Here is a 12,225-nt window from a genome sequence, read left to right as displayed (position 1 = left end):
AACTGTACAGCTTACAATCTTCCTACTTGTCTCATAATTTCACTGAATAGGTACAGATTTTTCTTGATAACAGTGCGGTATTAAGTGATCCACAATGTAGTCAAGACCTGCCTAAAGCTGCAGTTGTCTTCTTGGATGAAGCTGGTAACCAGGGATCCAAACAAATATCCAGGAAGTACTTCACAACTCTTCTGGAAATAAAGCTGGCATACGCAACACAATCTGGGGTAACAAAGCTTTTTCAGGCTATTGGACTGACAGACTGATTTGCAGAAGGTGCACCACAGAAAGCACAACCATGCTTTCTGGCTTGCAAATATTTTTTCAGTGAGCCCAGAGAATACTCTCTGCATAGGTGGCACTGCCTGACATACGCTGCAAGGTGGTACGAAGGGATTTGACAGTGCAGATGAACAAAGACACCAGCAGAAGGGAAATCAGGACAAGGGATTTGTAATGGAGACTAGCAAGTACCACAGAGTCGACCTTTAATGACATAATTTAAAGGAAATTCCACACTGGATATCATAAGATCAGAGAAATGCTTGTTGGAAGCAATCTCTACAACTCTCCAGTCCAACCTCCCATTCCTAGCAAGACAAATGCTGACAGCAGGTCAGGTCAGCCAAAGCTTTGTCTAGCCAAGCCTTGAAAGCCTCCAAGGAGAGAGATACCATGACGGCTTGGGTAACCAGGAATGCTTCCAGTGCTGCTCCACCCTCCTAATGAAAAATTCTTCCCTATGTGTAACTTCAACCTCCCAAGCTGTAATTTGTTATTGCTCACTGCTTTATCATCTGGCATTCCTTAAAGTTTGTCGTTCACATCTTTGTAAATGTCCTTCAAATAGTTGCAGGAGGCTATTCCATCTCCCCTGCACTCCTCTTCACGGTCTAAGATAGCCTGCATCCCCTGCCTCTCACCAAAGGCGTGTGCTCAAGCCTCTTGAATATCTTGGCTGCTAATGCAGAGGCTGTGAGCAGCAGCACAGTGTGACGGTCCTCTCGTGGAGCTTGGTACAGCCACAGATTCCTCTTTTTCCCCTTTAAACGTCATGTCACAGGTACCTTCCTATATCACCTCTTGTGAGGCTCCTGCCATGTTGCATTCAGATCTAGGGCCTCAGCATAAGAGGGATTTAGACCTAATGGAATGAGCCCAGAGGAGGGCCAGGAGAATGACCGAAGAGCTGGAGGATCTTTACTATGAAGAGGGACTGAGACAACTGGGGTTCTTCAGACTTGTGAAGAGAAGGCTCTGGGGGACTTCACTATGGCCTTCCAGTACCTAAAAGGAGCCTACAGGAAAGCTGAAAAGGTTATGTAGAAGGAGAAGGGTTTCCTCTTGGCTTTAAGCTGAAGGAGGGCAGAATTAGATTAGATATAAGGAAGAAATTCTTCATTATGAGCATAGTTAAGCACTGGCACAGGCTACTCAGAGAAGCAGTAGATGACCCATTCCTGGAGGTGTTCAAGGCTAGGTCAGATGGGGCCCTGAGCAGCCTGAGCTGGTGGGAGGTGTCTTTGCCCACGGCAAGGGGTTGCAAATGGATATCTTTCAGGTCCCTTCCAACCCAAACTATCCTGTGACTTTGTGATTTTATACTTCATCATTTCATCATGGCTTCTCTTCTAAGATAGGTATCAGTGAAATAAGTATTTATTTAAGGCAAAGTCTAAAACATTTTGGTTTATTTTTGCTTGGTTTTTGTTTTAATTCATGCATCCTTTTAATATTATGCAGAGCCAGTGGATCATTCACAGTCACAAACAGAACGTGCCACCCCCAACACTGGGCTGACTCACTGCTTCAGCACCGACTCAGAGCAAGAAAACCCACCTCCCAAATCTCACCAGCAGTTCCTTTGGCACCCTGGATTCTTCTTGGCAAACACCTGCACAAAGACTAAGCAGGCTTGAACTTGATTAGCAGGGGGGATAAAGTGAGCATGCAGCCCAGCTCTAAGCCACTGAGAAGTTACACCTTCATGAAACCAACACAAATGATTTCAAGGGAAGAGTAGTAGAATGTGTAGAAGTGAGTAGAAGTGAGGCTTTACTGCAAACAGAGTCAACTTTCCTCTTTAAAGCTGCTCAACAGTTTTGGGTAATGTCATTTAGGATTGAAATATTCCATTCTTCAACTTTGTCCCAAAAAATGGAGAACAGAGAATGGAAAAAAAAAAGGAGAAAGTAGTGTTGCATCCTGGCCTGGACTCTCTCACTAAATAACACAGCAAGCCTTTGCAAGTCACTTAATTCTGCTTTCCCCTGATACTAGCTGTCATTTAGTAGTCTTCATACTATTCAGAGGATATTCCTTACCATGTAATCATATTGTAACGCACACAGTGATTCCTGATCTCATTTCAGAAACTGATGCTGCTGCTAATCAAAGTAATTCTCAGGATGGCAGAATTTTTTACACTGCTTGCTACTTGTATGAGATCTGTCCATGTGCCGTTGTCTTTCCTACATTTCTTGGACTAACTGCTGTTTTAGATAAAAAGAGAAAGTAATGCATTCATTGCTTTTTTTCTATTATACTCATGATTATTCAAATTAAAGCACTAATTTTGATTCTTTATGATTTTCCCACTGACCTTCAAGCACCAAGTAATTCAGCTGAGTCATATGCACTGAGAACACCCTAAGTTTGTTGCATAATGGGACCGCAGAGGTGGGACTGATGTTATCTGGTTTCAATTACCTGGTAGCTAGCTGCCCCTCCCACCAGTCAGACTTTTCCATCCCAGTGAATCAAGATGGGAGCACTCAGCTGGAGCCAGACTGAGCTGGCAGTCTGAGGGGATGTCCTCTGAATATGGCTATGCTGCCCTTTGGTAATAAAGTAAGCCTCAATGGCGAGATACCAAACCCTGAGATGGTCAGCATGGAATGAGGTATCACCACATTGGTCTGATTCAAAGATTAAGGAAATAAATGAGGAAATTCCTTTTGGATTCTGTGAATCGCATCCTATCCTGCAGTAGGATTCTTACTGAGTGCACAAAACTGTCTTTGGACCTACTCCAAAGACCACTGGAGTCGACCGAATCTCGTGGAGCCATCATTAACAGACACTGGATTAGGGCTTTGCTGGCATATCAGTAGTGTAAAAATCACTAGTGTAATATCTTTTCCATTGATATGCCTGGGTTTGTTCCAAGCTCAAGATACAGAACACAAAACAACTTTACCCTTTACAAAATGAATCCAAAGGTCCCGTATCCCAACCAAGGCCCTTCTCGTTTTTGTCTTTTCTCTTTTACCAAATAGCCACTGCCAGCTCTGTGGAATGGAATTTATTTGGAAAACAATTCCTCAGAATTACACGAACTATTCTTGCTCTCTTTTCTTATGAATGCATACGCTTAAAAAGTAATTCCAAGCAGTTTGGATTTCACTAATGATGGAAAGGCACTGAGAAGTGAGGACTCTTTTCTGCTATATTGTTACATAGGAAATGTGATTTACTCCTTTCCCATAATTTCTTATTTTAACGTAATAGCATTTTTCTTATGGAGACATCTTTTTCTTTTCATCAGCAGATAATAAAGAGAGAGCCACTGTGTTTAATGTGGTGTGGAACTGTTTGCTTTAAACAATAGATTTTTTTTTCCCCAGTTCCACATTCAAAAGATATTTATTGGGGAAGTGACAGTAGCTAAATGAGTTATAGAAGTCACAGCAGAGTTGAAGATGAGTTGATTGCTTTTCCAATTGGCTAGAAGCAAGTATATAATGTCACTTTTGTTGCCCTGCTTTCCCAGTCTCCATGTTTATCTTACACACGGCCTCATATTCAGAAACAAATGTGCTTTCATAACTGAAGTAATTATGAGCTGTCAGCTGAGCTGCCATAGCAGGCTGCATGCATGCTCTCAGCACAACTGGAAAGCTGGGCGTGTTGGTTCAGAACTGCTTACTGTGGCCAAATCTTCCTGGTGGCAACGTGGATGCTTTAGGTCAGCTTACTGGTGATTATTAGATTCTTTTTAACTGCATATATGCATTGCTGGTCTCCTGCAAAGATGCAGGCAGCAGGACCAGCATAGGCCTTGGGCCATGCCTAAACTGGGAGTTGGGAACTGGATTTATGGCTCAGGACACAGTGTTTTCCTCACAAAAGACTCATTAAATATCTGAATATCTCTCTTTGTGTCACATTGACTCATCTATCACAACCTTCTCAACAGACCTCTCAGCTTTCCAGCGGCCAAACCAACCCACTAAGCCCAGCCTCGTAAACCTGCCACAACCCCCTGTGCACAGGAACCAGGCGAGGTCGGTGGGGAAGGCGAGGTGACCGAAAAGCCACATCCAGCAGCAAGACGCGCAAAGCAAACTGCCACCTCTCCCACACAGACGGATGAGGGGGATTTAAAGGCTCTTGCTGGCTGATCAAAGGCTCTGGGCCTGACTCAGTGCCGAGTGAAGTCAATGGAAAGCCTCACATAGACTGCAGTGGGCTGTGGATGAGACGCTGTATTCATAGGCTATTATTATTGTAATTGATTTATATGAATGCCATGTGTACTAAAACAATACAAAAGAGCAGAGCATTCAAAAAATAAATAAATCTTAATTACATCTTTTCCAAGTAACATGTCACAAATTTCTGGTAATCTGAAAAACTGCTGGTCCAGATGTTTGCTCCCTCCCTCCCTCCTCCTCTCTCCCTGCCTCTCGGTCAGCCTCACTCTACACAGCGTTTGGGGCGCAACTGGAGGGAAATGACTGCATTATTTGCTGTCCTTCTCTGCTTTGCTTCCTCTTTCTCTCAGTGCTATTTTTTACTCCCGAATCACTGGAATAATTTAATAAAGACAACAAAGAAGCCAGATGTTTCTTTTGTAGAGACAAGCTCAGTACCTATAAGTCAAGGAGAGGGCTCAATAAACACGAAGTGCCTATTCTTTAAAACATTCCACAGTTTCACATTCAATTTTCATTTCAAAATCTGCCAGAGCTCTTCAAAGATTTTGTTACTTTTCAACATCATAATGTTCCTATCAAAGCAAGAACTCATCAAATCCATTCAGTCACAAAGCTACTAATCCCAACCTTTTCTTCCAAGACTTTTTTTTCCATGTAATTTCATAGCATCAGGATGTCCTGCCACAGTTTAAGAAAGCAAGCCAAGAATTCCATGGGATATAGCTTTTTCTAAGTATGTTTTACCCCTGCTTGCCAGTTACAAAAAGATCAATTGATTTCCAGCCATTGAAAAATAAAATAAAATTAAAAAAAAAGAAACCAGAAACAACACATAATTCTAAGAACAGTCACCTTTTTAGGGATCTGTAAGAACTTTGCCAGACCAGCATATTCACAGAATAGCAAAAACACATGGAACTTTAGAATAATAAAGTTGAATAAATAGCAGTTTCATGACAGATATTGTTGAATGACTCGAACCTTGCCTTGCATTGCTGGCCAGCCACCAGATACTATGAATGCTGTCTGTGCTGCTTTGGATGTGCATCCCCCAGCTGAAGAACCCAAATGCCACTAGCAAATGAAGCACAGTTTCCTAGGACAAAAACTGTATTTTCACTGCATGCACAGCAAGCTGTACATCTAAAATCTAAATTACTGTTCATTCTTACATATAAATATGTATTTCATCCTCTATTATATATGAGATGAAAGTTAATGGAGATGGAAAGTCTCCCATTTAACTTCATACACCTGTGCATTATGCAAGCATCACCAATCAGCTCCAAGCAGACTGCTGCTGAGGATGCAACATTTTAATTTTCTGTCTCTTTGGACAAAACTGACCCTATACCACCAGTCTCAACAAATAGGAAATGAAAGCTTCCACTCTCTCTGTCAGTGGGACTGCAGCCAGCAGTTCCACCACCGCTGGGGAAAACAGGCCTCCAGGTAACAGGAAACTTCTCCCTATACTACCTGTTGTCCCCAACTCTCCTGCTGGGGATCTCTCATCTCTCTTAGGGATGTTCAATCATCAGCTTCAGACTCACTATAATTAAGGCCTGCTGTCTTTCTCCCAGGCTCTCTCCATTCTCCTCTTACCCCTGTAAGTAACACCCTGCTGCCTGTCCCTCAGGCCCGCTGCATGGGTGGCTGCCCTCATCTAGCAGACCGCTCCATAACTCTGTATGCTCAGTTTAAGTCTTTCAAATTTTTCCAGCAAATTATGTGTTAGACTTAGCCTTCTTTTTCAACCAGACACTTAAACATTTGGTCTCCCCTCTTCTCACACTGGAGCCATCACATCTTTTTTCTGAGCACAGTGACTCCGGGCAGAGAATGACAAATGCTACAAATCCCATCATTTTGATGACCTTGCCAATGCCTCTATTTTGTTCTCTTTTTCTTTTTGGCTACTCATCATGATTGTCCTCATCTCCATGTCTCTTGCACCCTTCTTTGTACTGATGATCTCTGGTTTGGTATCTAAAGGTCAATTTACAGTTCCAGTTGTCCCATTATACCTTCCTCATCACTGCCTACATGTTTGAATAAAAGAACTTGCTTGTTTCTCCGGTCCCTTCTACACATCACTGTCTTCTCTGATCCTGTCCTAAAACTTTTCTTTACTTAAAATAAAACTAGTGACAGGCTTAGCTGCCAGGACACTGCAGTGGCAAAGCTGATTTTCCTGTTCTTTTTCTTCATGCACCCATTTTCTTGCCAGACATCTGGGGCAAACTCTGCCTTTTGTATGCTTTTGTGATTGATGCTATTGCATTACAAATCTGGATTTAGAATTCATTCTTTTCCTATTCATCACATTTCTGTTGTCCAGTCAAAAAGGAGAGTTTAACTGCTTGAATCAAGTGATGTAATCACAAATTAATAAATAACGCAAAGTGTGTACTCACAGTTTATTAACTGACCTGTGGCATTCCCTGCATTCCCATAAATTGTCCACTGAACAGTTATGAGGAGAATTACTGCTGTTACAAAACAATATTTTTTGTAATGACTAAGCTGACCAGCTTAAGACAACAGTTATGTCTGGGCATTTATTATATCAAATACACTCATTTAGAAAGCAGACATCCAAAACCACACATAATTTGCAATATGGCAGAGAGGAGCTAGTGATCATCTGCTCAAACAAAACAATTTCTTGCCACAAAAGAGGGAACTTACTGAAAAGGAGAACTTGGAGAACTCTAATGTATTAATTTTGTATTTCCTAAATACACAAAGTGAAAATATGATGATATACAAAAAAAAGAAAAAAAGGAAAAAGGAAAAAGGAAAAAGGAAAAAGGAAAAAGGAAAAAGGAAAAAGGAAAAAGGAAAAAGGAAAAAGGAAAAAGGAAAAAGGAAAAAGGAAAAAGGAAAAAGGAAAAAGGAAAAAGGAAAAAGGAAAAAGGAAAAAGGAAATTCAGTCCTCTGCAGTAAATTTCAGAAAATGAGGTATCTGGCTTTCAAAGACACATCCTGGATACTTGAGGATTTTGTTAACTTTGACTGTCAACTCCGATGTTTGATTATGGACAAATTTTACAGGACCACTGCCTACCTGTAAATTTCAATATATTCTTTAATTCTTAATTGGTGTACAAACCTACAAGAAGATTGCAATGATTGTATGTAAACATAAACAATAAAAGAAGAATGTTTGGAAAGCCTACCATTGTTCCTAGAACAAGAAAAGCACAAGATGTTGAGCAAAAAGCAGTAAGAAAATACTGGCAGAGTGATAAACCTCTGGTATTTTAATATGATTGGCTGTAAGGGGTGACTCAACACAGAGATAAAAGTGAGACAGGTCCAGCTGGAAATGAAAACTGAAATGACAGTAAAATGAAATTGAATGGCATAGATGGAATAGCATGACCTGAGAAATGAAGCGTGGGGTGTAAGATAAATATGCAAAAAATCTGCACTTTTTTTTAAGAAGTAGAACTAGTAAAAAATGCTTCAAATCTTAATATCCTGCATGCTGTTGCATTTTTTAAGAGCAGGTATTATCTGTTGTAAGAAAGCAGTGTAAATATTTCTGGGATAAAAATGTGTTTAATGAATTCTAGGATTTTTTAAATCCTTTGTTTTTGTGGAAACTCTGCTAGCAATGGAGGAAAGAGGCTGTTTAATAACTTGGTCCTGTCTGTTCTTCAGAGAATCGTCCCCCTCTATTCCCAGATTGCCACAACATGTTATCAGAACCTGGGTCATCAAACTTTGGATGGATCCAAGCAGTCATATGAAAGGTGGGCTCCACCAATTGGAAAACATGGTAACAATCCTAAAAGTGTCCACATCTTAATTACGAGCACTCAGTTTTTCCCTGCACATTATCTATGCTGTTGTTCCACCCTCGTGGAGACTTGAATAGGATAGGATAAAATGGTTCTTATGGGCGACGAATGTGGGCAAACCTAATTTGTAGACAACGCACTACTTAGGCAGGGTTTATTTTTCAAGTTTTTGGTAGCAGCTAGGATATTTGGATTTCAGCCCGATTGCCTCAGCAATTTGTTAACACAAATAAATAGTAATAGTGAGGTATGTAGTAATGATTTCAATGAGCACCTTACAAGCTTGGTTGCATCACCCAAGACTTTAGAAATACACTGAATTGCAAGTAGCATCACCACTAATTTCTGTGTCAGTCAAAGGGTAAGTACTGTAATCTCTCCTCCTCTTCTTTCAAATACAAACCATCCTTCAGACCTTTGCCCTTTTGGAAGTCCAGGGGAGTATTTTCCATTTATCTGACTGAATGTGGATCAAGCCTCAATTTGGCAAGGAAAATAGAGCAGGGGAAAAGAAGTACATTTAAGAAGAATCCTGCCATGTTTTGTTAAAGGAGAAAATGCTTCAGAGCACAGGACAGGAAATAATATGCTCACGGGCGGTTTCCTCTGAAGCAGCTCATACATTGCAGCTGAGATAACAGGAGCTGAGACAGCAACATCGGAGTGGCATTTCCCAGATCCCGCAACAGGGGTTTCACAGCACAAAGAGCTGCAGCTGGAAGTAAAGATGGCTTTTCGAGGTCTGTCCACTGAAGGTAGAAGAACTCGCTACTCTTCTTCATAAGTTGGAGCTGTTTTTCTCAGTGGTGAGTGCCATCGCTCACAGCTGCTTTGAGAGGAGTTAAGTCTGCTTTTCAGTTAGGGTACTCGACTTATTTTCATTCTCTGTGGTTTCCTCACAGAAACCAGACACAAAGCCAGTGATGGATAGCCTCATACCAGAAGGCCATTTCAGCAGCCCATGTGGCATTGCCATACAGTGAGAAGGATGCTTGGCCCATGAAGTCAAGAGCAGTGCTAAAGATTGATCTGTTCTGGAATTCCTGTCTGATGCACTGAACATTAAGTTATGCAAACATGTTAATTCACAACACAGAATAAAGCAACTGCCTCCTGCCTTTCTAGGAATGTTTAATTTGGGGCCCAGCAGGGAAATGGCATTCTGTTAGCGTGGACATTTTGTTAGTTTTAGCAACAGGGAACGTAAACTACAATGGAAAAAAAAGTAATGAATGAATATTGAGAAGGAAGCGGAAGGTTAAAATTTCTGTCCTCCAATAAATCAAAACGCATCTGAGAGATCAGCAATACAGGCACGCAGATTTTAAAAGCAAAACTTATTTTATTCTTTTCCAAAAGTCTGAAGTGTGCCAGATAAACCAGAGATTTATCTGTGGTTCACAGCGCTTTAAGCTCAGATCTCCAAAGTGTACAGGACCTGATCTAACTGAAAAGGAGGGAGGCACATAAGTATACTGGAAGACTGGCCCTCTGTTTGCAGCTCACTGTGGTACCGTATCTACTGGCAGATACAACACAAACCCAGAGAGAAAACGATACCCATTCAGATCTGATTATTTAAATAAAGAGTAGATGACAAGAAGTGTTTGCACTTCCTTGAGGCTGCACTCGGGCTGTTCAAGGTGGGCCAAGATGGTGCAGGAATTTCCAGGAGTCTTATGGAGAATGAGAGCTCTTCCAGCGCTTGGAAAAACTCCTAGGTCTCCTGGGTGTTCAATCATTATTTTCCCTATGCTCATTTCTCTCCACTTCAGCACTCTGTCCACTTATAAAGGTCTTGTCTCTAAAACCAGCAGGATTATCTTACTATATCTTAATGCTCTTATCCGGACATCTAATTTGATTCCCATTGAAGGCTAGCAGTAAAGGGAACACAGCAGGAGAAGCAACACAGAGTTTAGCAGGCTATCCAGCACACCGCCAGCTTCCTGCACCCTGAGTCTACAGAGCCATGAGCACCTCAGCAGCCCCACGATTTGTCAGCATGCCTCCAGCATATCAACAACACAGTTTGACTTTTCAGAACCAAGCAGCAACAAAGAGCTCACTCATCCCACCCTCCGATTAGCACCACGCTTTGTTTCCTGGCCCCAGAGGCCAGCCTTTGGGCCCTTCCTAAGGCAGGACTCAGTTATGTTCTCAGCTCCTTGCCCCCATCTGAAGCACATCGCCAGCACAGCCCACAGCCCTCTGCTTACACAACACAGCACAAGTGAGAGGGATTTTCCCTTCTTTCCTCTTCCAAAAGCTTTCTGCTAGATCAAAGCAGAAGAAAATAAGCCAGTCACACCTCTGTCTGATTGCGCTGATGTGGCAATGGCACACCAGCTTCCCAGAACAGCTAAGTGCACACTGCCAGCTAACCACAGGTACAGCCTTCTTCTACAAGCAGAGCTATCCATCACACCTGATGCAAACTAACAAGCTCAGACAAAGAGGCCCCTCTGTGCCAGCTCCGAGTCTCTGAGGCAGAAAAGCCACAGCAGATGTAGTGTCCTAACCCCACATTTGTTTTCCTAGCCCCCAGTGGATCACAGAGAACAGGCTGGAGTCACTGGAGCCAGAATAATCCCTAGTGGGCACAGAGATGGGTTCTACTAGATGGCCCATATCTGGGCTTCCAGTATTATTAGGGAGAGACAACAGCCTGGCTGCCACCTGGGACAGTGCAGGTTGCAGCCTCAACACGGCCACCGTTCCCCAGCCCTATGGCCGAGCATGAGCGAGACGTGAATTCTACACACCTGTATACACCTCTTGTGCCAAAAGCATCTTCCTCCATCTCCCCTTGTCTCCTTTGAAAGTTTCATGAGCTTGATGAGTTGGTTAAACTTTCAAAATCATTTCGTTATTTTCTCTTCCACATGTGAGATGTGAACGCAGAAATAGTGATGTGAAGGGCAGGAAATTCTTCTGGTTTACGTCCTCGGTGTTTGGTTGGATGTGCAAAGTGGGTGAGAAGGAACTTAATTATGGTGGTTTTGAGACTATGGGGAACAGACTACACTGCTTCCTGACTCTGATTTATATTAAGAGTTGAATCTAATGGTACAAATACCCCAGTGGTATCACAAGCTTCCTCTGTAGCTACACCAACAATCAGTTCTGCATCATCTCCTCTCCTTCCCCCAGCTGCTTTTATAGTAAAAAAACAGACATATTTCTTTAATAAACAGGCCTAACCCCTTGTTATTAGATGATAACCAGCCCCAGGATGTTACCAAAACAGAGCAGCACGTGCTGTTAGCAGCAGGCACACGAGTTCCAGCCCTGCTTTAGAGCCCTGTCAAACCCCTCACTGGAAGTAGCAAAGAACACAAAAACACTTCTGATCAACCCATGTCCCCAGCTCACATCAGCACGCCTAAAAATAAACATGTTGTGGCCTGACTAGTCATTATCTCACTGTGCACAGCAAGGCTCTCACAAGGCAAAGGCAGGAGGTCACGGCAAGGCATCTGCTTCAGAGCATCCTCATGCAGGCTCCAGGCAGAGGGAAAGCAGCAGTCCCAGGAGAGCTATGCCAAGATGTGCAGTAATTCCTAGCTCTCTGCTTGCATACAGCATGAGTTAAAACAACTCGCTGTCACCTTCCTTCAGTGCTAGAAGAGCAGCATTGTGCTGAGGACAGCCCAGCCCCTAAACTGCACTCTAATGAGAGGCTCTGTCCCTCTCACCTCGAGCTACAGTGCACCTGAAGGGCAGCCAACAGCACCCAAAACATTATATATCCAAGTAAAATAACTGCCTTTGCCCCTTATTCTCTTACAAGCACTTCAGGCCAGAGCTACCAAGGGATGCTCAGGCATTTGCTTTGTGCTGAGCACAGCTTGGGTGAAAAAGCTCTCATCTCAATAGCAGAGCAGAATGAAAAATAAGAACATGTTCTACAAACAGGTCTCTGCTTCATGACACCAATCCCTCTCTGCTAAGAATTGTGGAAAAAGAAAAAAAAA

At 42.5% G+C, this 12,225-nt stretch overlaps 1 protein-coding gene across 2 annotated transcripts in view; it reads right to left on the bottom strand.

Annotated features, from left to right (window-relative positions):
- Nucleotides 1-12,225, bottom strand: part of TRABD2B (TraB domain containing 2B) — a 257,922-nt gene that overhangs the window by 176,642 nt on the left and 69,055 nt on the right. The window lies entirely within an intron of this gene.

This window comes from Tympanuchus pallidicinctus, unplaced genomic scaffold, assembly GCF_026119805.1.
Source record: "Tympanuchus pallidicinctus isolate F22 unplaced genomic scaffold, pur_lepc_1.0 scaffold7, whole genome shotgun sequence".
NCBI classification, from domain to species: domain Eukaryota; kingdom Metazoa; phylum Chordata; class Aves; order Galliformes; family Phasianidae; genus Tympanuchus; species Tympanuchus pallidicinctus.
Note: the sequence above shows the minus strand (reverse complement) of the source record. Positions and strands in the feature narration are given on the sequence as shown.